The sequence below is a fragment of the Hyperolius riggenbachi genome, chromosome 2 (genome assembly GCF_040937935.1).
Source record: "Hyperolius riggenbachi isolate aHypRig1 chromosome 2, aHypRig1.pri, whole genome shotgun sequence".
Classification (NCBI taxonomy): Eukaryota; Metazoa; Chordata; class Amphibia; order Anura; family Hyperoliidae; genus Hyperolius; species Hyperolius riggenbachi.
In genome coordinates, this window is record NC_090647.1 from 155,390,293 (window position 1) to 155,404,650 (window position 14,358).

General features: G+C 60.8%; 6 non-coding genes and 63 pseudogenes across 6 annotated transcripts; all 69 read right to left on the reverse strand.

Annotated features, from left to right (window-relative positions):
- Window positions 1–3: 3 nt before the first annotated feature.
- Window positions 4–122, reverse strand: LOC137553125 (5S ribosomal RNA; annotated as a pseudogene).
- Window positions 123–205: 83 nt separating this feature from the next.
- Window positions 206–324, reverse strand: LOC137549994 (5S ribosomal RNA; annotated as a pseudogene).
- A 285-nt stretch (window positions 325–609) lies between these two features.
- On the reverse strand, window positions 610–728 carry LOC137557489 (5S ribosomal RNA; annotated as a pseudogene).
- An 83-nt stretch (window positions 729–811) lies between these two features.
- Window positions 812–930, reverse strand: LOC137549833 (5S ribosomal RNA; annotated as a pseudogene).
- Window positions 931–1,205: 275 nt separating this feature from the next.
- LOC137548408 (5S ribosomal RNA) lies at window positions 1,206–1,324 on the reverse strand (annotated as a pseudogene).
- Window positions 1,325–1,407: 83 nt separating this feature from the next.
- On the reverse strand, window positions 1,408–1,526 carry LOC137547836 (5S ribosomal RNA; annotated as a pseudogene).
- An 83-nt stretch (window positions 1,527–1,609) lies between these two features.
- On the reverse strand, window positions 1,610–1,728 carry LOC137556619 (5S ribosomal RNA). The gene has a single exon (XR_011029261.1). It is a non-coding gene; the product is annotated as a 5S ribosomal RNA (ribosomal RNA).
- Window positions 1,729–1,811: 83 nt separating this feature from the next.
- LOC137559025 (5S ribosomal RNA) lies at window positions 1,812–1,930 on the reverse strand (annotated as a pseudogene).
- An 83-nt stretch (window positions 1,931–2,013) lies between these two features.
- On the reverse strand, window positions 2,014–2,132 carry LOC137549855 (5S ribosomal RNA; annotated as a pseudogene).
- Window positions 2,133–2,215: 83 nt separating this feature from the next.
- LOC137548378 (5S ribosomal RNA) lies at window positions 2,216–2,334 on the reverse strand (annotated as a pseudogene).
- An 83-nt stretch (window positions 2,335–2,417) lies between these two features.
- LOC137558318 (5S ribosomal RNA) lies at window positions 2,418–2,536 on the reverse strand (annotated as a pseudogene).
- An 83-nt stretch (window positions 2,537–2,619) lies between these two features.
- LOC137549710 (5S ribosomal RNA) lies at window positions 2,620–2,738 on the reverse strand (annotated as a pseudogene).
- A 61-nt stretch (window positions 2,739–2,799) lies between these two features.
- On the reverse strand, window positions 2,800–2,918 carry LOC137553141 (5S ribosomal RNA; annotated as a pseudogene).
- An 83-nt stretch (window positions 2,919–3,001) lies between these two features.
- LOC137548318 (5S ribosomal RNA) lies at window positions 3,002–3,120 on the reverse strand (annotated as a pseudogene).
- An 83-nt stretch (window positions 3,121–3,203) lies between these two features.
- LOC137548117 (5S ribosomal RNA) lies at window positions 3,204–3,322 on the reverse strand (annotated as a pseudogene).
- Window positions 3,323–3,405: 83 nt separating this feature from the next.
- Window positions 3,406–3,524, reverse strand: LOC137549295 (5S ribosomal RNA; annotated as a pseudogene).
- An 83-nt stretch (window positions 3,525–3,607) lies between these two features.
- Window positions 3,608–3,726, reverse strand: LOC137557490 (5S ribosomal RNA; annotated as a pseudogene).
- Window positions 3,727–3,809: 83 nt separating this feature from the next.
- On the reverse strand, window positions 3,810–3,928 carry LOC137549301 (5S ribosomal RNA; annotated as a pseudogene).
- An 83-nt stretch (window positions 3,929–4,011) lies between these two features.
- On the reverse strand, window positions 4,012–4,130 carry LOC137548165 (5S ribosomal RNA; annotated as a pseudogene).
- Window positions 4,131–4,213: 83 nt separating this feature from the next.
- Window positions 4,214–4,332, reverse strand: LOC137547837 (5S ribosomal RNA; annotated as a pseudogene).
- An 83-nt stretch (window positions 4,333–4,415) lies between these two features.
- LOC137547860 (5S ribosomal RNA) lies at window positions 4,416–4,534 on the reverse strand (annotated as a pseudogene).
- An 83-nt stretch (window positions 4,535–4,617) lies between these two features.
- LOC137551014 (5S ribosomal RNA) lies at window positions 4,618–4,736 on the reverse strand (annotated as a pseudogene).
- An 83-nt stretch (window positions 4,737–4,819) lies between these two features.
- LOC137558301 (5S ribosomal RNA) lies at window positions 4,820–4,938 on the reverse strand (annotated as a pseudogene).
- Window positions 4,939–5,021: 83 nt separating this feature from the next.
- On the reverse strand, window positions 5,022–5,140 carry LOC137548379 (5S ribosomal RNA; annotated as a pseudogene).
- Window positions 5,141–5,223: 83 nt separating this feature from the next.
- On the reverse strand, window positions 5,224–5,342 carry LOC137558320 (5S ribosomal RNA; annotated as a pseudogene).
- An 84-nt stretch (window positions 5,343–5,426) lies between these two features.
- Window positions 5,427–5,545, reverse strand: LOC137548462 (5S ribosomal RNA; annotated as a pseudogene).
- Window positions 5,546–5,606: 61 nt separating this feature from the next.
- On the reverse strand, window positions 5,607–5,725 carry LOC137556228 (5S ribosomal RNA). Its single transcript, XR_011028886.1, has one exon. It is a non-coding gene; the product is annotated as a 5S ribosomal RNA (ribosomal RNA).
- An 83-nt stretch (window positions 5,726–5,808) lies between these two features.
- On the reverse strand, window positions 5,809–5,927 carry LOC137558254 (5S ribosomal RNA; annotated as a pseudogene).
- An 83-nt stretch (window positions 5,928–6,010) lies between these two features.
- On the reverse strand, window positions 6,011–6,129 carry LOC137558140 (5S ribosomal RNA; annotated as a pseudogene).
- An 83-nt stretch (window positions 6,130–6,212) lies between these two features.
- LOC137549121 (5S ribosomal RNA) lies at window positions 6,213–6,331 on the reverse strand. Its single transcript, XR_011026780.1, has one exon. It is a non-coding gene; the product is annotated as a 5S ribosomal RNA (ribosomal RNA).
- An 83-nt stretch (window positions 6,332–6,414) lies between these two features.
- Window positions 6,415–6,533, reverse strand: LOC137549662 (5S ribosomal RNA; annotated as a pseudogene).
- Window positions 6,534–6,616: 83 nt separating this feature from the next.
- LOC137551216 (5S ribosomal RNA) lies at window positions 6,617–6,735 on the reverse strand (annotated as a pseudogene).
- Window positions 6,736–6,818: 83 nt separating this feature from the next.
- On the reverse strand, window positions 6,819–6,937 carry LOC137549328 (5S ribosomal RNA; annotated as a pseudogene).
- An 83-nt stretch (window positions 6,938–7,020) lies between these two features.
- LOC137551628 (5S ribosomal RNA) lies at window positions 7,021–7,139 on the reverse strand (annotated as a pseudogene).
- Window positions 7,140–7,222: 83 nt separating this feature from the next.
- Window positions 7,223–7,341, reverse strand: LOC137550721 (5S ribosomal RNA; annotated as a pseudogene).
- Window positions 7,342–7,424: 83 nt separating this feature from the next.
- LOC137549103 (5S ribosomal RNA) lies at window positions 7,425–7,543 on the reverse strand (annotated as a pseudogene).
- Window positions 7,544–7,626: 83 nt separating this feature from the next.
- LOC137557153 (5S ribosomal RNA) lies at window positions 7,627–7,745 on the reverse strand (annotated as a pseudogene).
- Window positions 7,746–7,828: 83 nt separating this feature from the next.
- Window positions 7,829–7,947, reverse strand: LOC137553561 (5S ribosomal RNA; annotated as a pseudogene).
- Window positions 7,948–8,030: 83 nt separating this feature from the next.
- On the reverse strand, window positions 8,031–8,149 carry LOC137549995 (5S ribosomal RNA; annotated as a pseudogene).
- An 83-nt stretch (window positions 8,150–8,232) lies between these two features.
- Window positions 8,233–8,351, reverse strand: LOC137554618 (5S ribosomal RNA; annotated as a pseudogene).
- Window positions 8,352–8,434: 83 nt separating this feature from the next.
- On the reverse strand, window positions 8,435–8,553 carry LOC137557491 (5S ribosomal RNA; annotated as a pseudogene).
- An 83-nt stretch (window positions 8,554–8,636) lies between these two features.
- LOC137559026 (5S ribosomal RNA) lies at window positions 8,637–8,755 on the reverse strand (annotated as a pseudogene).
- An 82-nt stretch (window positions 8,756–8,837) lies between these two features.
- LOC137552110 (5S ribosomal RNA) lies at window positions 8,838–8,956 on the reverse strand (annotated as a pseudogene).
- An 83-nt stretch (window positions 8,957–9,039) lies between these two features.
- LOC137549834 (5S ribosomal RNA) lies at window positions 9,040–9,158 on the reverse strand (annotated as a pseudogene).
- Window positions 9,159–9,433: 275 nt separating this feature from the next.
- LOC137548409 (5S ribosomal RNA) lies at window positions 9,434–9,552 on the reverse strand (annotated as a pseudogene).
- Window positions 9,553–9,635: 83 nt separating this feature from the next.
- Window positions 9,636–9,754, reverse strand: LOC137547838 (5S ribosomal RNA; annotated as a pseudogene).
- Window positions 9,755–9,837: 83 nt separating this feature from the next.
- Window positions 9,838–9,956, reverse strand: LOC137556620 (5S ribosomal RNA). Its single transcript, XR_011029262.1, has one exon. It is a non-coding gene; the product is annotated as a 5S ribosomal RNA (ribosomal RNA).
- An 83-nt stretch (window positions 9,957–10,039) lies between these two features.
- Window positions 10,040–10,158, reverse strand: LOC137559029 (5S ribosomal RNA; annotated as a pseudogene).
- Window positions 10,159–10,241: 83 nt separating this feature from the next.
- LOC137548585 (5S ribosomal RNA) lies at window positions 10,242–10,360 on the reverse strand (annotated as a pseudogene).
- Window positions 10,361–10,443: 83 nt separating this feature from the next.
- Window positions 10,444–10,562, reverse strand: LOC137548380 (5S ribosomal RNA; annotated as a pseudogene).
- An 83-nt stretch (window positions 10,563–10,645) lies between these two features.
- LOC137558321 (5S ribosomal RNA) lies at window positions 10,646–10,764 on the reverse strand (annotated as a pseudogene).
- An 84-nt stretch (window positions 10,765–10,848) lies between these two features.
- On the reverse strand, window positions 10,849–10,967 carry LOC137548463 (5S ribosomal RNA; annotated as a pseudogene).
- Window positions 10,968–11,028: 61 nt separating this feature from the next.
- Window positions 11,029–11,147, reverse strand: LOC137548605 (5S ribosomal RNA; annotated as a pseudogene).
- An 83-nt stretch (window positions 11,148–11,230) lies between these two features.
- On the reverse strand, window positions 11,231–11,349 carry LOC137548641 (5S ribosomal RNA; annotated as a pseudogene).
- An 83-nt stretch (window positions 11,350–11,432) lies between these two features.
- On the reverse strand, window positions 11,433–11,551 carry LOC137549094 (5S ribosomal RNA; annotated as a pseudogene).
- An 83-nt stretch (window positions 11,552–11,634) lies between these two features.
- LOC137557492 (5S ribosomal RNA) lies at window positions 11,635–11,753 on the reverse strand (annotated as a pseudogene).
- Window positions 11,754–11,836: 83 nt separating this feature from the next.
- LOC137549302 (5S ribosomal RNA) lies at window positions 11,837–11,955 on the reverse strand (annotated as a pseudogene).
- An 84-nt stretch (window positions 11,956–12,039) lies between these two features.
- On the reverse strand, window positions 12,040–12,158 carry LOC137548167 (5S ribosomal RNA; annotated as a pseudogene).
- Window positions 12,159–12,241: 83 nt separating this feature from the next.
- Window positions 12,242–12,360, reverse strand: LOC137548903 (5S ribosomal RNA; annotated as a pseudogene).
- An 83-nt stretch (window positions 12,361–12,443) lies between these two features.
- LOC137556621 (5S ribosomal RNA) lies at window positions 12,444–12,562 on the reverse strand. The gene has a single exon (XR_011029263.1). It is a non-coding gene; the product is annotated as a 5S ribosomal RNA (ribosomal RNA).
- An 83-nt stretch (window positions 12,563–12,645) lies between these two features.
- On the reverse strand, window positions 12,646–12,764 carry LOC137548428 (5S ribosomal RNA; annotated as a pseudogene).
- An 83-nt stretch (window positions 12,765–12,847) lies between these two features.
- LOC137558302 (5S ribosomal RNA) lies at window positions 12,848–12,966 on the reverse strand (annotated as a pseudogene).
- Window positions 12,967–13,049: 83 nt separating this feature from the next.
- LOC137548381 (5S ribosomal RNA) lies at window positions 13,050–13,168 on the reverse strand (annotated as a pseudogene).
- An 83-nt stretch (window positions 13,169–13,251) lies between these two features.
- On the reverse strand, window positions 13,252–13,370 carry LOC137558322 (5S ribosomal RNA; annotated as a pseudogene).
- An 83-nt stretch (window positions 13,371–13,453) lies between these two features.
- Window positions 13,454–13,572, reverse strand: LOC137548464 (5S ribosomal RNA; annotated as a pseudogene).
- Window positions 13,573–13,633: 61 nt separating this feature from the next.
- On the reverse strand, window positions 13,634–13,752 carry LOC137556229 (5S ribosomal RNA). The gene has a single exon (XR_011028887.1). It is a non-coding gene; the product is annotated as a 5S ribosomal RNA (ribosomal RNA).
- An 83-nt stretch (window positions 13,753–13,835) lies between these two features.
- Window positions 13,836–13,954, reverse strand: LOC137549352 (5S ribosomal RNA; annotated as a pseudogene).
- Window positions 13,955–14,037: 83 nt separating this feature from the next.
- LOC137549275 (5S ribosomal RNA) lies at window positions 14,038–14,156 on the reverse strand (annotated as a pseudogene).
- An 83-nt stretch (window positions 14,157–14,239) lies between these two features.
- LOC137549095 (5S ribosomal RNA) lies at window positions 14,240–14,358 on the reverse strand (annotated as a pseudogene).

The window sequence follows — 14,358 nt, forward strand, 5'->3', positions numbered from 1 at the left end:
AAACGCCTGCAGCACATGGGGTTCACAGCCGGTCTCCCATGCAGCTACTAACCAGGCCTGAAGCCGCTTAGCTTCCGCAATCTGACGAGAGCAGGCGCTTTCGGCTTAGGGTGGCCGCAGGCAACCTCCAGGGCGCCGTTCCGGCGCCTTGAAGGTGAGGCTTCCCACGCGTGCTCATAGCCATTGGGCCTCAAACCCAAAAAAACGCCTGCAGCACCTGGGGTTCACAGCCGGTCTCCCATGCAGCTACTAACCAGGCCTGAAGCCGCTTAGCTTCCGCAATCTGACCAGAGCGGGCGCTTTCGGCTTAGTGTGGCCGCAGGCAACCTCCAAGGCGCCGTTCTGGCGTCTTGAAGGTGAGGCTTCCCACGCGTGCTCATAGCCATTGGGCCTCAAACCCAAAAAAACGCCTGCAGCACCTGGGGTTCACAGCCGGTCTCCCATGCAGCTACTAACCAGGCCTGAAGCCGCTTAGCTTCCGCGATCTGACGACAGCAGGCACTTTCGGCTTTGTGTGGCCGGCGGCAACCTCAAAGGCGCCGTTCCGGCGCCTTGAAGGTGAGGCTTCCCACGCGTGCTCATAGCCATTGGGCCTCAAACCCAAAAAACCACCTGCAGCACCTGGGGTTCACAGCCGGTCTCCCATGCAGCTACTAACCAGGCCTGAAGCCGCTTAGCTTCCGCGATCTGACGAGAGCGGGCGCTTTCGGCTTAGTGTGGCCGCAGGCAACCTCGAAGGCGCCGTTCCGGCGCCTTGAAGGTGAGGCTTCCCACGCGTGCTCATAGCCATTGGGCCTCAAACCCAAAAAAACGCCTGCAGCACCTGGGGTTCACAGTCGGTCTCCCATGCAGCTACTAACCAGGCCTGAAGCCGCTTAGCTTCCGCAATCTGACCAGAGCGGGCGCTTTCGGCTTAGTGTGGCCGCAGGCAACCTCCAAGGCGCCGTTCCGGCGCCTTGAAGGTGAGGTTTCCCACGCGTGCTCATAGCCATTGGGCCTCAAACCCAAAAAAACGCCTACAGCACCTGGGGTTCATAGCCGGTCTCCCATGCAGCTACTAACCAGGCCTAAAGCCGCTTAGCTTCCGCGATCTGACGCTTTCGGCTTAGTGTGGCCGCAGGCAACCTCCAAAGCGCCGTTCCGGCGCCTTGAAGGTGAGGCTTCCCACGCGTGCTCATAGCCATTGGGCCTCAAACCCAAAAAAACACCTGCAGCACCTGGGGTTCACAGCCAGTCTCCCATGCAACTACTAACCAGGCCTGAAGCCGCTTGGCTTCCGCGATCTGACGAGAGCGGGCGCTTTCGGCTTAGTGTGGCCGCAGGCAAGCTCCAAGGCGCCGTTCCGGCGTCTTGAAGGTGAGGCTTCCCACGCGTGCTCATAGCCATTGGGCCTCAAACCCAAAAAAACGCCTGCAGCACCTGGGGTTCACAGCCGGTCTCCCATGCAGCTACTAACCAGGCCTGAAGCCGCTTTGCTTCCGCGATCTGACGAGAGCAGGCGCTTTCGGCTTAGTGTGGCCGCAGGCAACCTCCAAGGCGCCGTTCCGGCGCCTTGGAGGTGAGGCTTCCCACGCGTGCTCATAGCCATTGGGCCTCAAACCCAAAAAAACACCTGCAGCACCTGGGGTTCACAGACGGTCTCCCATGCAGCTACTAACCAGGCCTGAAGCCGCTTAGCTTCCGCGATCTGACGAGAGCGGGCGCTTTCGGCTTAGTGTGGCCGCAGGCAACCTCCAAGGCGCCGTTCCGGCGCCTTGAAGGTGAGGCTTCCCACGCGTGCTCATAGCCATTGGGCCTCAAACCCAAAAAAACGCCTGCAGCACCTGGGGTTCACAGCCGGTCTCCCATGCAGCTACTAACCAGGCCTGAAGCTGCTTAGCTTCCGCGATCTGACGAGAGCGGGCGCTTTCGGCTTAGTGTGGCCGCAGGCAACCTCCAAGGCGCCGTTCCGGCGTCTTGAAGGTGAGGCTTCCCACGCGTGCTCATAGCCATTGGGCCTCAAACCCAAAAAAACACCTGCAGCACCTGGGGTTCACAGCCGGTCTCCCATGCAGCTACTAACCAGGCCTGAAGCCGCTTAGCTTCCGCAATCTGACGAGAGCAGGCGCTTTCGGCTTAGTGTGGCCGCAGGCAACCTCCAAGGCGCCGTTCCGGCGCCTTGAAGGTGAGGCTTCCCACGCGTGCTCATAGCCATTGGGCCTCAAACCCAAGAAACCACCTGCAGCACCTGGGGTTCACAGCCGGTCTCCCATGCAGCTACTAACCAGGCCTGAAGTCGCTTAGCTTCCGCGATCTGACGAGAGCGGGCGCTTTCGGCTTAGTGTGGCCGCAGGCAACCTCCAAGGCGCTGTTCCGGCGCCTTGAAGGTGAGGCTTCCCACGCGTGCTCATAGCCATTGGGCCTCAAACCCAAAAAAACGCCTGCAGCACCTGGGGTTCACAGCCGGTCTACCATGCAGCTACTAACCAGGCCTGAAGCCGCTTAGCTTCCGCGATCTGACGAGAGCGGGCGCTTTCGGCTTAGTGTGGCCGCAGGCAACCTCCAAGGCGCCGTTCCGGCGCCTTGAAGGTGAGGCTTCCCACGCGTGCTCATAGCCATTGGGCCTCAAACCCAAAAAAACACCTGCAGCACCTAGGGTTCACAGCCGGTCTACCATGCAGCTACTAACCAGGCCTGAAGCCGCTTAGCTTCCGCGATCTGACGAGAGCGGGCGCTTTCGGCTTAGTGTGGCCGCAGGCAACCTCCAAGGTGAGGCTTCCCACGCGTGCTCATAGCCATTGGGCCTCAAACCCAAAAAAACACCTGCAGCACCTGGGGTTCACAGCCGGTCTCCCATGCAGCTACTAACCAGGCCTGAAGCCGCTTAGCTTCCGCGATGTGATGAGAGTGGGCGCTTTCGGCTTAGTGTGGCCGCAGGCAACCTCCAAGGCGCCGTTCCGGCGCCTTGAAGGTGAGGCTTCCCACGCGTGCTCATAGCCATTGGGCCTCAAACCCAAAAAAACACCTGCAGCACCTGGGGTTCACAGCCGGTCTCCCATGCAGCTACTAACCAGGCCTGAAGCCGCTTAGCTTCCGCAATCTGACGAGAGCGGGCGCTTTCGGCTTAGTGTGGCCGCAGGCAACCTCCAAGGCGCCGTTCCGGCGCCTTGAAGGTGAGGCTTCCCACGCGTGCTCATAGCCATTGGGCCTCAAACCCAAAAAAATGCCTGCAGCACCTGGGGTTCACAGCCGGTCTCCCATGCAGCTACTAACCAGGCCTGAAGCCACTTAGCTTCCACGATCTGACGAGAGCGGGCGCTTTCGGCTTAGTGTGGCCGCAGGCGACCTCCAAGGCGCTGTTCCGGCGCCTTGAAGGTGAGGCTTCCCACGCGTGCTCATAGCCATTGGGCCTCAAACCCAAAAAACCGCCTGCAGCACCTGGGGTTCACAGCCAGTCTCCCATGCAGCTACTAACCAGGCCTGAAGCCGCTTAGCTTCCGCGATCTGACGAGAGCGGGCGCTTTTGGCTTAGTGTGGCTGCAGGCAACCTCCAAGGCGCCGTTCTGGCGTCTTGAAGGTGAGGCTTCCCACGCGTGCTCATAGCCATTGGGCCTCAAACCCAAAAAAACACCTGCAGCACCTGGGGTTCACAGCCGGTCTCCCATGCAGCTACTAACCAGGCCTGAAGCCGCTTAGCTTCCGCGATCTGACGAGAGCGGGCGCTTTCGGCTTAGTGTGGCCGCAGGCAACCTCCAAGGCGCCGTTCCGGGGCCTTGAAGGTGAGGCTTCCCACGCGTGCTCATAGCCATTGGGCCTCAAACCCAAAAAAACGCCTGCAGCACCTGGGGTTCACAGCCGGTCTCCCATGCAGCTACTAACCAGGCCTGAAGCTGCTTAGCTTCCACGATCTGACGAGAGCGGGCGCTTTCGGCTTAGTGTGGCCGCAGGCAACCTCCAAGGCGCCGTTCCGGCGCCTTGAAGGTGAGGCTTCCCACGCGTGCTCATAGCCATTGGGCCTCAAACCCAAAAAAACGCCTGCAGCACCTGGGGTTCACAGCCAGTCTCCCATGCAGCTACTAACCAGGCCTGAAGCCGCTTGGCTTCCGCGATCTGACGAGAGCGGGCGCTTTCGGCTTAGTGTGGCCGCAGGCAAGCTCCAAGGCGCCGTTCCGGCGTCTTGAAGGTGAGGCTTCCCACGCGTGCTCATAGCCATTGGGCCTCAAACCCAAAAAAACGCCTGCAGCACCTGGGGTTCACAGCCGGTCTCCCATGCAGCTACTAACCAGGCCTGAAGCCGCTTTGCTTCCGCGATCTGACGAGAGCAGGCGCTTTCGGCTTAGTGTGGCCGCAGGCAACCTCCAAGGCGCCGTTCCGGCGCCTTGAAGGTGAGGCTTCCCACGCGTGCTCATAGCCATTGGGCCTCAAACCCAAAAAAACACCTGCAGCACCTGGGGTTCACAGACGGTCTCCCATGCAGCTACTAACCAGGCCTGAAGCCGCTTAGCTTCCGCGATCTGACGAGAGCGGGCGCTTTCGGCTTAGTGTGTCCGCAGGCAACCTCCAAGGGGCCGTTCCGGCGCCTTGAAGGTGAGGCTTCCCACGCGTGCTCATAGCCATTGGGCCTCAAACCCAAAAAAACGCCTGCAGCACCTGGGGTTCACAGCCGGTCTCCCATGCAGCTACTAACCAGGCATGAAGCTGCTTAGCTTCCGCGATCTGACGAGAGCGGGCGCTTTCGGCTTAGTGTGGCCGCAGGCAACCTCCAAGGCGCCGTTCCGGCGTCTTGAAGGTGAGGCTTCCCACGCGTGCTCATAGCCATTGGGCCTCAAACCCAAAAAAACACCTGCAGCACCTGGGGTTCACAGCCGGTCTCCCATGCAGCTACTAACCAGGCCTGAAGCCGCTTAGCTTCCGCGATCTGACGAGAGCAGGCGCTTTCGGCTTAGTGTGGCCGCAGGTAACCTCCAAGGCGCCGTTCCGGCGCCTTGAAGGTGAGGCTTCCCACGCGTGCTCATAGCCATTGGGCCTCAAACCCAAGCAACCACCTGCAGCACCTGGGGTTCACAGCCGGTCTCCCATGCAGCTACTAACCAGGCCTGAAGTCGCTTAGCTTCCGCGATCTGACGAGAGCGGGCGCTTTCGGCTTAGTGTGGCCGCAGGCAACCTCCAAGGCGCCGTTCCGGCGCCTTGAAGGTGAGGCTTCCCACGCGTGCTCATAGCCATTGGGCCTCAAACCCAAAAAAACGCCTGCAGCACCTGGGGTTCACAGCCGGTCTACCATGCAGCTACTAACCAGGCCTGAAGCCGCTTAGCTTCCGCGATCTGACGAGAGCGGGCGCTTTCGGCTTAGTGTGGCCGCAGGCAACCTCCAAGGCGCCGTTCCGGCGCCTTGAAGGTGAGGCTTCCCACGCGTGCTCATAGCCATTGGGCCTCAAACCCAAAAAAAACGCCTGCAGCACCTAGGGTTCACAGCCGGTCTACCATGCAGCTACTAACCAGGCCTGAAGCCGCTTAGCTTCCGCGATCTGACGAGAGCGGGCGCTTTCGGCTTAGTGTGGCCGCAGGCAACCTCCAAGGTGAGGCTTCCCACGCGTGCTCATAGCCATTGGGCCTCAAACCCAAAAAAACGCCTGCAGCACCTGGGGTTCACAGCCGGTCTCCCATGCAGCTACTAACCAGGCCTGAAGCCGCTTAGCTTCCGCGATCTGACGAGAGCGGGCGCTTTCGGCTTAGTGTGGCCGCAGGCAACCTCCAAGGCGCCGTTCCGGCGCCTTGAAGGTGAGGCTTCCCACGCGTGCTCATAGCCATTGGGCCTCAAACCCAAAAATACGCCTGCAGCACCTGGGGTTCAAAGCCGGTCTCCCATGCAGCTACTAACCAGGCCTGAAGCCGCTTAGCTTCCGCGATCTGACGAGAGCGGGCGCTTTCGGCTTAGTGTGGCCGCAGGCAACCTCCAAGGCGCCGTTCCGGCGCCTTGAAGGTGAGGCTTTCCACGCGTGCTTATAGACATTGGGCCTCAAACCCAAAAAAACGCCTGCAGCACCTAGGGTTCACAGCCGGTCTCCCATGCAGCTACTAACCAGGCCTGAAGCCGCTTAGCTTCCGCGATCTGACGAGAGCGGGCGCTTTCGGCTTAGTGTGGCCGCAGGCAACCTCCAAGGTGCCGTTCCAGCGCCTTGAAGGTGAGGCTTCCCACGCGTGCTCATAGCCATTGGGCCTCAAACCCAAAAAAATGCCTGCAGCACCTGGGGTTCACAGCCGGTCTCCCATGCAGCTACTAACCAGGCCTGAAGCCGCTTAGCTTCCGCGATCTGACGAGAGCGGGCGCTTTCGGCTTAGTGTGGCCGCAGGCAACCTCCAATGCGCCGTTCCGGCGCCTTGAAGGTGAGGATCCCACGCGTGCTCATAGCCATTGGGCCTCAAACCCAAAAAAAACGCCTGCAGCACCTGGGGTTCACAGCCGGTCTCCCATGCAGCTACTAACCAGGCCTGATGCCGCTTAGCTTCCGCAATCTGACGAGAGCGGGCGCTTTCGGCTTAGTGTGGCCGCAGGCAACCTCCAGGGCGCCGTTCCGGCGCCTTGAAGGTGAGGCTTCCCACGCGTGCTCATAGCCATTGGGCCTCAAACCCAAAAAAACGCCTGCAGCACCTGGGGTTCACAGCCAGTCTCCCATGCAGCTACTAACCAGGCCTGAAGCCGCTTAGCTTCCGCAATCTGACCAGAGCGGGTGCTTTCGGCTTAGTGTGGCCGCAGGCAACCTCGAAGGCGCCGTTCCGGCGCCTTGAAGGTGAGGCTTCCCACGCGTGCTCATAGCCATTGGGCCTCAAACCCAAAAAAATGCCTGCAGCACCTGGGGTTCACAGCCAGTCTCCCATGCAGCTACTAACCAGGCCTGAAGCCGCTTAGCTTCCGTGATCTAACGAGAGCGGGCGCTTTCGGCTTAGTGTGGCCGCAGGCAACCTCCAAGGCGCCGTTCCGGCGCCTTGAAGGTGAGGCTTCCCACGCGTGCTCATAGCCATTGGGCCTCAAACCCAAAAAAACGCCTGTAGCACCTCAGGTTCACAGCCGGTCTCCCATGCAGCTACTAACCAGGCCTGAAGCCGCTTAGCTTCCGCGATCTGACGAGAGCGGGCGCTTTCGGCTTAGTGTGGCTGCAGGCAACCTCCAAGGCGCCGTTCCGGCGCCTTGAAGGTGAGGCTTCCCACGCGTGCTCATAGCCATTGGGCCTCAAACCCAAAAAAACGCCTGCACCACCTGGGGTTTACAGCCGGTCTCCCATGCAGCTACTAACCAGGCCTGAAACCGCTTAGCTTCCGCGATCTGACGAGAGCGGGCGCTTTCGGCTTAGTGTGGCCGCAGGCAACCTCCAAGGCGCCGTTCCGGCGCCTTGAAGGTGAGGCTTCCCACGCGTGCTCATAGCCATTGGGCCTCAAACCCAAAAAAACACCTGCAGCACCCGGGGTTCACAGCCGGTCTCCCATGCAGCTACTAACCAGGCCTGAAGCTGCTTAGCTTCCGCGATCTGACGAGAGCGGGCGCTTTCGGCTTAGTGTGGCCGCAGGCAACCTCTAAGGCGCCGTTCCGGCGCCTTGAAGGTGAGGCTTCCCACGCGTGCTCATAGCCATTGGGCCTCAAACCCAAAAAAACGCCTGCAGCACCTGGGGTTCACAGCCGGTCTCCCATGCAGCTACTAACCAGGCCTGAAGCCGCTTAGCTTCCGCGATCTGACGAGAACGGGCGCTTTCGGCTTAGTGTGGCCGCAGGCAACCTCCAAGGCGCCGTTCCAGCGCCTTGAAGGTGAGGCTTCCCACGCGTGCTCATAGCCATTGGGCCTCAAACCCAAAAAAACACCTGCAGCACCTGGGGTTCACAGCCAGTCTCCCATGCAGCTACTTACCAGGCCTGAAGCCGCTTAGCTTCCGCAATCTGACGAGAGCAGGCGCTTTCGGCTTAGGGTGGCCGCAGGCAACCTCCAGGGCGCCGTTCCGGCGCCTTGAAGGTGAGGCTTCCCACGCGTGCTCATAGCCATTGGGCCTCAAACCCAAAAAAACGCCTGCAGCACCTGGGGTTCACAGCCGGTCTCCCATGCAGCTACTAACCAGGCCTGAAGCCGCTTAGCTTCCGCAATCTGACCAGAGCGGGCGCTTTCGGCTTAGTGTGGCCGCAGGCAACCTCCAAGGCGCCGTTCTGGCGTCTTGAAGGTGAGGCTTCCCACGCGTGCTCATAGCCATTGGGCCTCAAACCCAAAAAAACGCCTGCAGCACCTGGGGTTCACAGCTGGTCTCCCATGCAGCTACTAACCAGGCCTGAAGCCGCTTAGCTTCCGCGATCTGACGACAGCAGGCACTTTCGGCTTTGTGTGGCCGGCGGCAACCTCAAAGGCGCCGTTCCGGCGCCTTGAAGGTGAGGCTTCCCACGCGTGCTCATAGCCATTGGGCCTCAAACCCAAAAAACCACCTGCAGCACCTGGGGTTCACAGCCGGTCTCCCATGCAGCTACTAACCAGGCCTGAAGCCGCTTAGCTTCCGCGATCTGACGAGAGCGGGCGCTTTCGGCTTAGTGTGGCCGCAGGCAACCTCGAAGGCGCCGTTCCGGCGCCTTGAAGGTGAGGCTTCCCACGCGTGCTCATAGCCATTGGGCCTCAAACCCAAAAAAACGCCTGCAGCACCTGGGGTTCACAGCCGGTCTCCCATGCAGCTACTAACCAGGCCTGAAGCTGCTTAGCTTCCGCGATCTGACGAGAGCGGGCGCTTTCGGCTTAGTGTGGCCGCAGGCAACCTCCAATGCGCCGTTCCGGCGCCTTGAAGGTGAGGATCCCACGCGTGCTCATAGCCATTGGGCCTCAAACCCAAAAAAACGCCTGCAGCACCTGGGGTTCACAGCCAGTCTCCCATGCAGCTACTAACCAGGCCTGAAGCCGCTTAGCTTCCGCAATCTGACGAGAGCGGGCGCTTTCAGCTTAGGGTGGCCGCAGGCAACCTCCAGGGCGCCGTTCCGGCGCCTTGAAGGTGAGGCTTCCCACGCGTGCTCATAGCCATTGGGCCTCAAACCCAAAAAAACGCCTGCAGCACCTGGGGTTCACAGTCGGTCTCCCATGCAGCTACTAACCAGGCCTGAAGCCGCTTAGCTTCCGCAATCTGACCAGAGCGGGCGCTTTCGGCTTAGTGTGGCCGCAGGCAACCTCCAAGGCGCCGTTCCGGCGCCTTGAAGGTGAGGTTTCCCACGCGTGCTCATAGCCATTGGGCCTCAAACCCAAAAAAACGCCTACAGCACCTGGGGTTCATAGCCGGTCTCCCATGCAGCTACTAACCAGGCCTAAAGCCGCTTAGCTTCCGCGATCAGACGCTTTCGGCTTAGTGTGGCCGCAGGCAACCTCCAAAGCGCTGTTCCGGCGCCTTGAAGGTGAGGCTTCCCACGCGTGCTCATAGCCATTGGGCCTCAAACCCAAAAAAACACCTGCAGCACCTGGGGTTCACAGCCAGTCTCCCATGCAACTACTAACCAGGCCTGAAGCCGCTTGGCTTCCGCGATCTGACGAGAGCGGGCGCTTTCGGCTTAGTGTGGCCGCAGGCAAGCTCCAAGGCGCCGTTCCGGCGTCTTGAAGGTGAGGCTTCCCACGCGTGCTCATAGCCATTGGGCCTCAAACCCAAAAAAACGCCTGCAGCACCTGGGGTTCACAGCCGGTCTCCCATGCAGCTACTAACCAGGCCTGAAGCCGCTTTGCTTCCGCGATCTGACGAGAGCAGGCGCTTTCGGCTTAGTGTGGCCGCAGGCAACCTCCAAGGCGCCGTTCCGGCGCCTTGGAGGTGAGGCTTCCCACGCGTGCTCATAGCCATTGGGCCTCAAACCCAAAAAAACACCTGCAGCACCTGGGGTTCACAGACGGTCTCCCATGCAGCTACTAACCAGGCCTGAAGCCGCTTAGCTTCCGCGATCTGACGAGAGCGGGCGCTTTCGGCTTAGTGTGGCCGCAGGCAACCTCCAAGGCGCCGTTCCGGCGCCTTGAAGGTGAGGCTTCCCACGCGTGCTCATAGCCATTGGGCCTCAAACCCAAAAAAACGCCTGCAGCACCTGGGGTTCACAGCCGGTCTCCCATGCAGCTACTAACCAGGCCTGAAGCTGCTTAGCTTCCGCGATCTGACGAGAGCGGGCGCTTTCGGCTTAGTGTGGCCGCAGGCAACCTCCAAGGCGCCGTTCCGGCGTCTTGAAGGTGAGGCTTCCCACGCGTGCTCATAGCCATTGGGCCTCAAACCCAAAAAAACGCCTGCAGCACCTGGGGTTCACAGCCGGTCTCCCATGCAGCTACTAACCAGGCCTGAAGCCGCTTAGCTTCCGCAATCTGACGAGAGCAGGCGCTTTCGGCTTAGTGTGGCCGCAGGCAACCTCCAAGGCGCCGTTCCGGCGCCTTGAAGGTGAGGCTTCCCACGCGTGCTCATAGCCATTGGGCCTCAAACCCAAGAAACCACCTGCAGCACCTGGGGTTCACAGCCGGTCTCCCATGCAGCTACTAACCAGGCCTGAAGTCGCTTAGCTTCCGCGATCTGACGAGAGCGGGCGCTTTCGGCTTAGTGTGGCCGCAGGCAACCTCCAAGGCGCTGTTCCGGCGCCTTGAAGGTGAGGCTTCCCACGCGTGCTCATAGCCATTGGGCCTCAAACCCAAAAAAACGCCTGCAGCACCTGGGGTTCACAGCCGGTCTACCATGCAGCTACTAACCAGGCCTGAAGCCGCTTAGCTTCCGCGATCTGACGAGAGCGGGCGCTTTCGGCTTAGTGTGGCCGCAGGCAACTTCCAAGGCGCCGTTCCGGCGCCTTGAAGGTGAGGCTTCCCACGCGTGCTCATAGCCATTGGGCCTCAAACCCAAAAAAAACGCCTGCAGCACCTAGGGTTCACAGCCGGTCTACCATGCAGCTACTAACCAGGCCTGAAGCCGCTTAGCTTCCGCGATCTGACGAGAGCGGGCGCTTTCGGCTTAGTGTGGCCGCAGGCAACCTCCAAGGTGAGGCTTCCCACGCGTGCTCATAGCCATTGGGCCTCAAACCCAAAAAAACACCTGCAGCACCTGGGGTTCACAGCCGGTCTCCCATGCAGCTACTAACCAGGCCTGAAGCCGCTTAGCTTCCGCGATCTGATGAGAGTGGGCGCTTTCGGCTTAGTGTGGCCGCAGGCAACCTCCAAGGCGCCGTTCCGGCGCCTTGAAGGTGAGGCTTCCCACGCGTGCTCATAGCCATTGGGCCTCAAACCCAAAAAAACGCCTGCAGCACCTGGGGTTCACAGCCGGTCTCCCATGCAGCTACTAACCAGGCCTGAAGCCACTTAGCTTCCACGATCTGACGAGAGCGGGCGCTTTCGGCTTAGTGTGGCCGCAGGCGACCTCCAAGGCGCTGTTCCGGCGCCTTGAAGGTGAGGCTTCCCACGCGTGCTCATAGCCATTGGGCCTCAAACCCAAAAAACCGCCTGCAGCACCTGGGGTTCACAGCCAGTCTCCCATGCAGCTACTAACCAGGCCTGAAGCCGCTTAGCTTCCGCGATCTGACGAGAGCGGGCGCTTTTGGCTTAGTGTGGCCGCAGGCAACCTCCAAGGCGCCGTTCTGGCGTCTTGAAGGTGAGGCTTCCCACGCGTGCTCATAGCCATTGGGCCTCAAACCCAAAAAAACACCTGCAGCACCTGGGGTTCACAGCCGGTCTCCCATGCAGCTACTAACCAGGCCTGAAGCCGCTTAGCTTCCGCGATCTGACGAGAGCGGGCGCTTTCGGCTTAGTGTGGCCGCAGGCAACCTCCAAGGCGCCGTTCCGGGGCCTTGAAGGTGAGGCTTCCCACGCGTGCTCATAGCCATTGGGCCTCAAACCCAAAAAAACGCCTGCAGCACCTGGGGTTCACAGCCGGTCTCCCATGCAGCTACTAACCAGGCCTGAAGCTGCTTAGCTTCCACGATCTGACGAGAGCGGGCGCTTTCGGCTTAGTGTGGCCGCAGGCAACCTCCAAGGCGCCGTTCCGGCGCCTTGAAGGTGAGGCTTCCCACGCGTGCTCATAGCCATTGGGCCTCAAACCCAAAAAAAACGCCTGCAGCACCTGGGGTTCACAGCCAGTCTCCCATGCAGCTACTAACCAGGCCTGAAGCCGCTTGGCTTCCGCGATCTGACGAGAGCGGGCGCTTTCGGCTTAGTGTGGCCGCAGGCAAGCTCCAAGGCGCCGTTCCGGCGTCTTGAAGGTGAGGCTTCCCACGCGTGCTCATAGCCATTGGGCCTCAAACCCAAAAAAACGCCTGCAGCACCTGGGGTTCACAGCCGGTCTCCCATGCAGCTACTAACCAGGCCTGAAGCCGCTTTGCTTCCGCGATCTGACGAGAGCAGGCGCTTTCGGCTTAGTGTGGCCACAGGCAACCTCCAAGGCGCCGTTCCGGCGCCTTGAAGGTGAGGCTTCCCACGCGTGCTCATAGCCATTGGGCCTCAAACCCAAAAAAACACCTGCAGCACCTGGGGTTCACAGACGGTCTCCCATGCAGCTACTAACCAGGCCTGAAGCCGCTTAGCTTCCGCGATCTGACGAGAGCGGGCGCTTTCGGCTTAGTGTGGCCGCAGGCAACCTCCAAGGCGCCGTTCCGGCGCCTTGAAGGTGAGGCTTCCCACGCGTGCTCATAGCCATTGGGCCTCAAACCCAAAAAAACACCTGCAGCACCTGGGGTTCACAGCCGGTCTCCCATGCAGCTACTAACCAGGCCTGAAGCTGCTTAGCTTCCGCGATCTGACGAGAGCGGGCGCTTTCGGCTTAGTGTGGCCGCAGGCAACCTCCAAGGCGCCGTTCCGGCGTCTTGAAGGTGAGGCTTCCCACGCGTGCTCATAGCCATTGGGCCTCAAACCCAAAAAAACACCTGCAGCACCTGGGGTTCACAGCCGGTCTCCCATGCAGCTACTAACCAGGCCTGAAGCCGCTTAGCTTCCGCGATCTGACGAGAGCAGGCGCTTTCGGCTTAGTGTGGCCGCAGGTAACCTCCAAGGCGCCGTTCCGGCGCCTTGAAGGTGAGGCTTCCCACGCGTGCTCATAGCCATTGGGCCTCAAACCCAAGAAACCACCTGCAGCACCTGGGGTTCACAGCCGGTCTCCCATGCAGCTACTAACCAGGCCTGAAGTCGCTTAGCTTCCGCGATCTGACGAGAGCGGGCGCTTTCGGCTTAGTGTGGCCGCAGGCAACCTCCAAGGCGCCGTTCCGGCGCCTTGAAGGTGAGGCTTCCCACGCGTGCTCATAGCCATTGGGCCTCAAACCCAAAAAAACGCCTGCAGCACCTGGGGTTCACAGCCGGTCTACCATGCAGCTACTAACCAGGCCTGAAGCCGCTTAGCTTCCGCGATCTGACGAGAGCGGGCGCTTTCGGCTTAGTGTGGCCGCAGGCAACCTCCAAGGCGCCGTTCCGGCGCCTTGAAGGTGAGGCTTCCCACGCGTGCTCATAGCCATTGGGCCTCAAACCCAAAAAAACGCCTGCAGCACCTAGGGTTCACAGCCGGTCTACCATGCAGCTACTAACCAGGCCTGAAGCCGCTTAGCTTCCGCGATCTGACGAGAGCGGGCGCTTTCGGCTTAGTGTGGCCGCAGGCAACCTCCAAGGTGAGGCTTCCCACGCGTGCTCATAGCCATTGGGCCTCAAACCCAAAAAAACGCCTGCAGCACCTGGGGTTCACAGCCGGTCTCCCATGCAGCTACTAACCAGGCCTGAAGCCGCTTAGCTTCCGCGATCTGACGAGAGCGGGCGCTTTCGGCTTAGTGTGGCCGCAGGCAACCTCCAAGGCGCCGTTCCGGCGCCTTGAAGGTGAGGCTTCCCACGCGTGCTCATAGCCATTGGGCCTCAAACCCAAAAAAACACCTGCAGCACCTGGGGTTCACAGCCGGTCTCCCATGCAGCTACTAACCAGGCCTGAAGCCGCTTAGCTTCCGCAATCTGACGAGAGCGGGCGCTTTCGGCTTAGTGTGGCCGCAAGCAACCTCCAAGGCGCCGTTCCGGCGCCTTGAAGGTGAGGCTTCCCACGCGTGCTCATAGCCATTGGGCCTCAAACCCAAAAAAACGCCTGCAGCACCTGGGGTTCACAGCCGGTCTCCCATGCAGCTACTAACCAGGCCTGAAGCCACTTAGCTTCCACGATCTGACGAGAGCGGGCGCTTTAGGCTTAGTGTGGCCGCAGGCGACCTCCAAGGCGCTGTTCCGGCGCCTTGAAGGTGAGGCTTCCCACGCGTGCTCATAGCCATTGGGCCTCAAACCCAAAAAACCGCCTGCAGCACCTGGGGTTCACAGCCAGTCTCCCATGCAGCTACTAACCAGGCCTGAAGCCGCTTAGCTTCCGCGATCTGACGAGAGCGGGCGCTTTTGGCTTAGTGTGGCCGCAGGC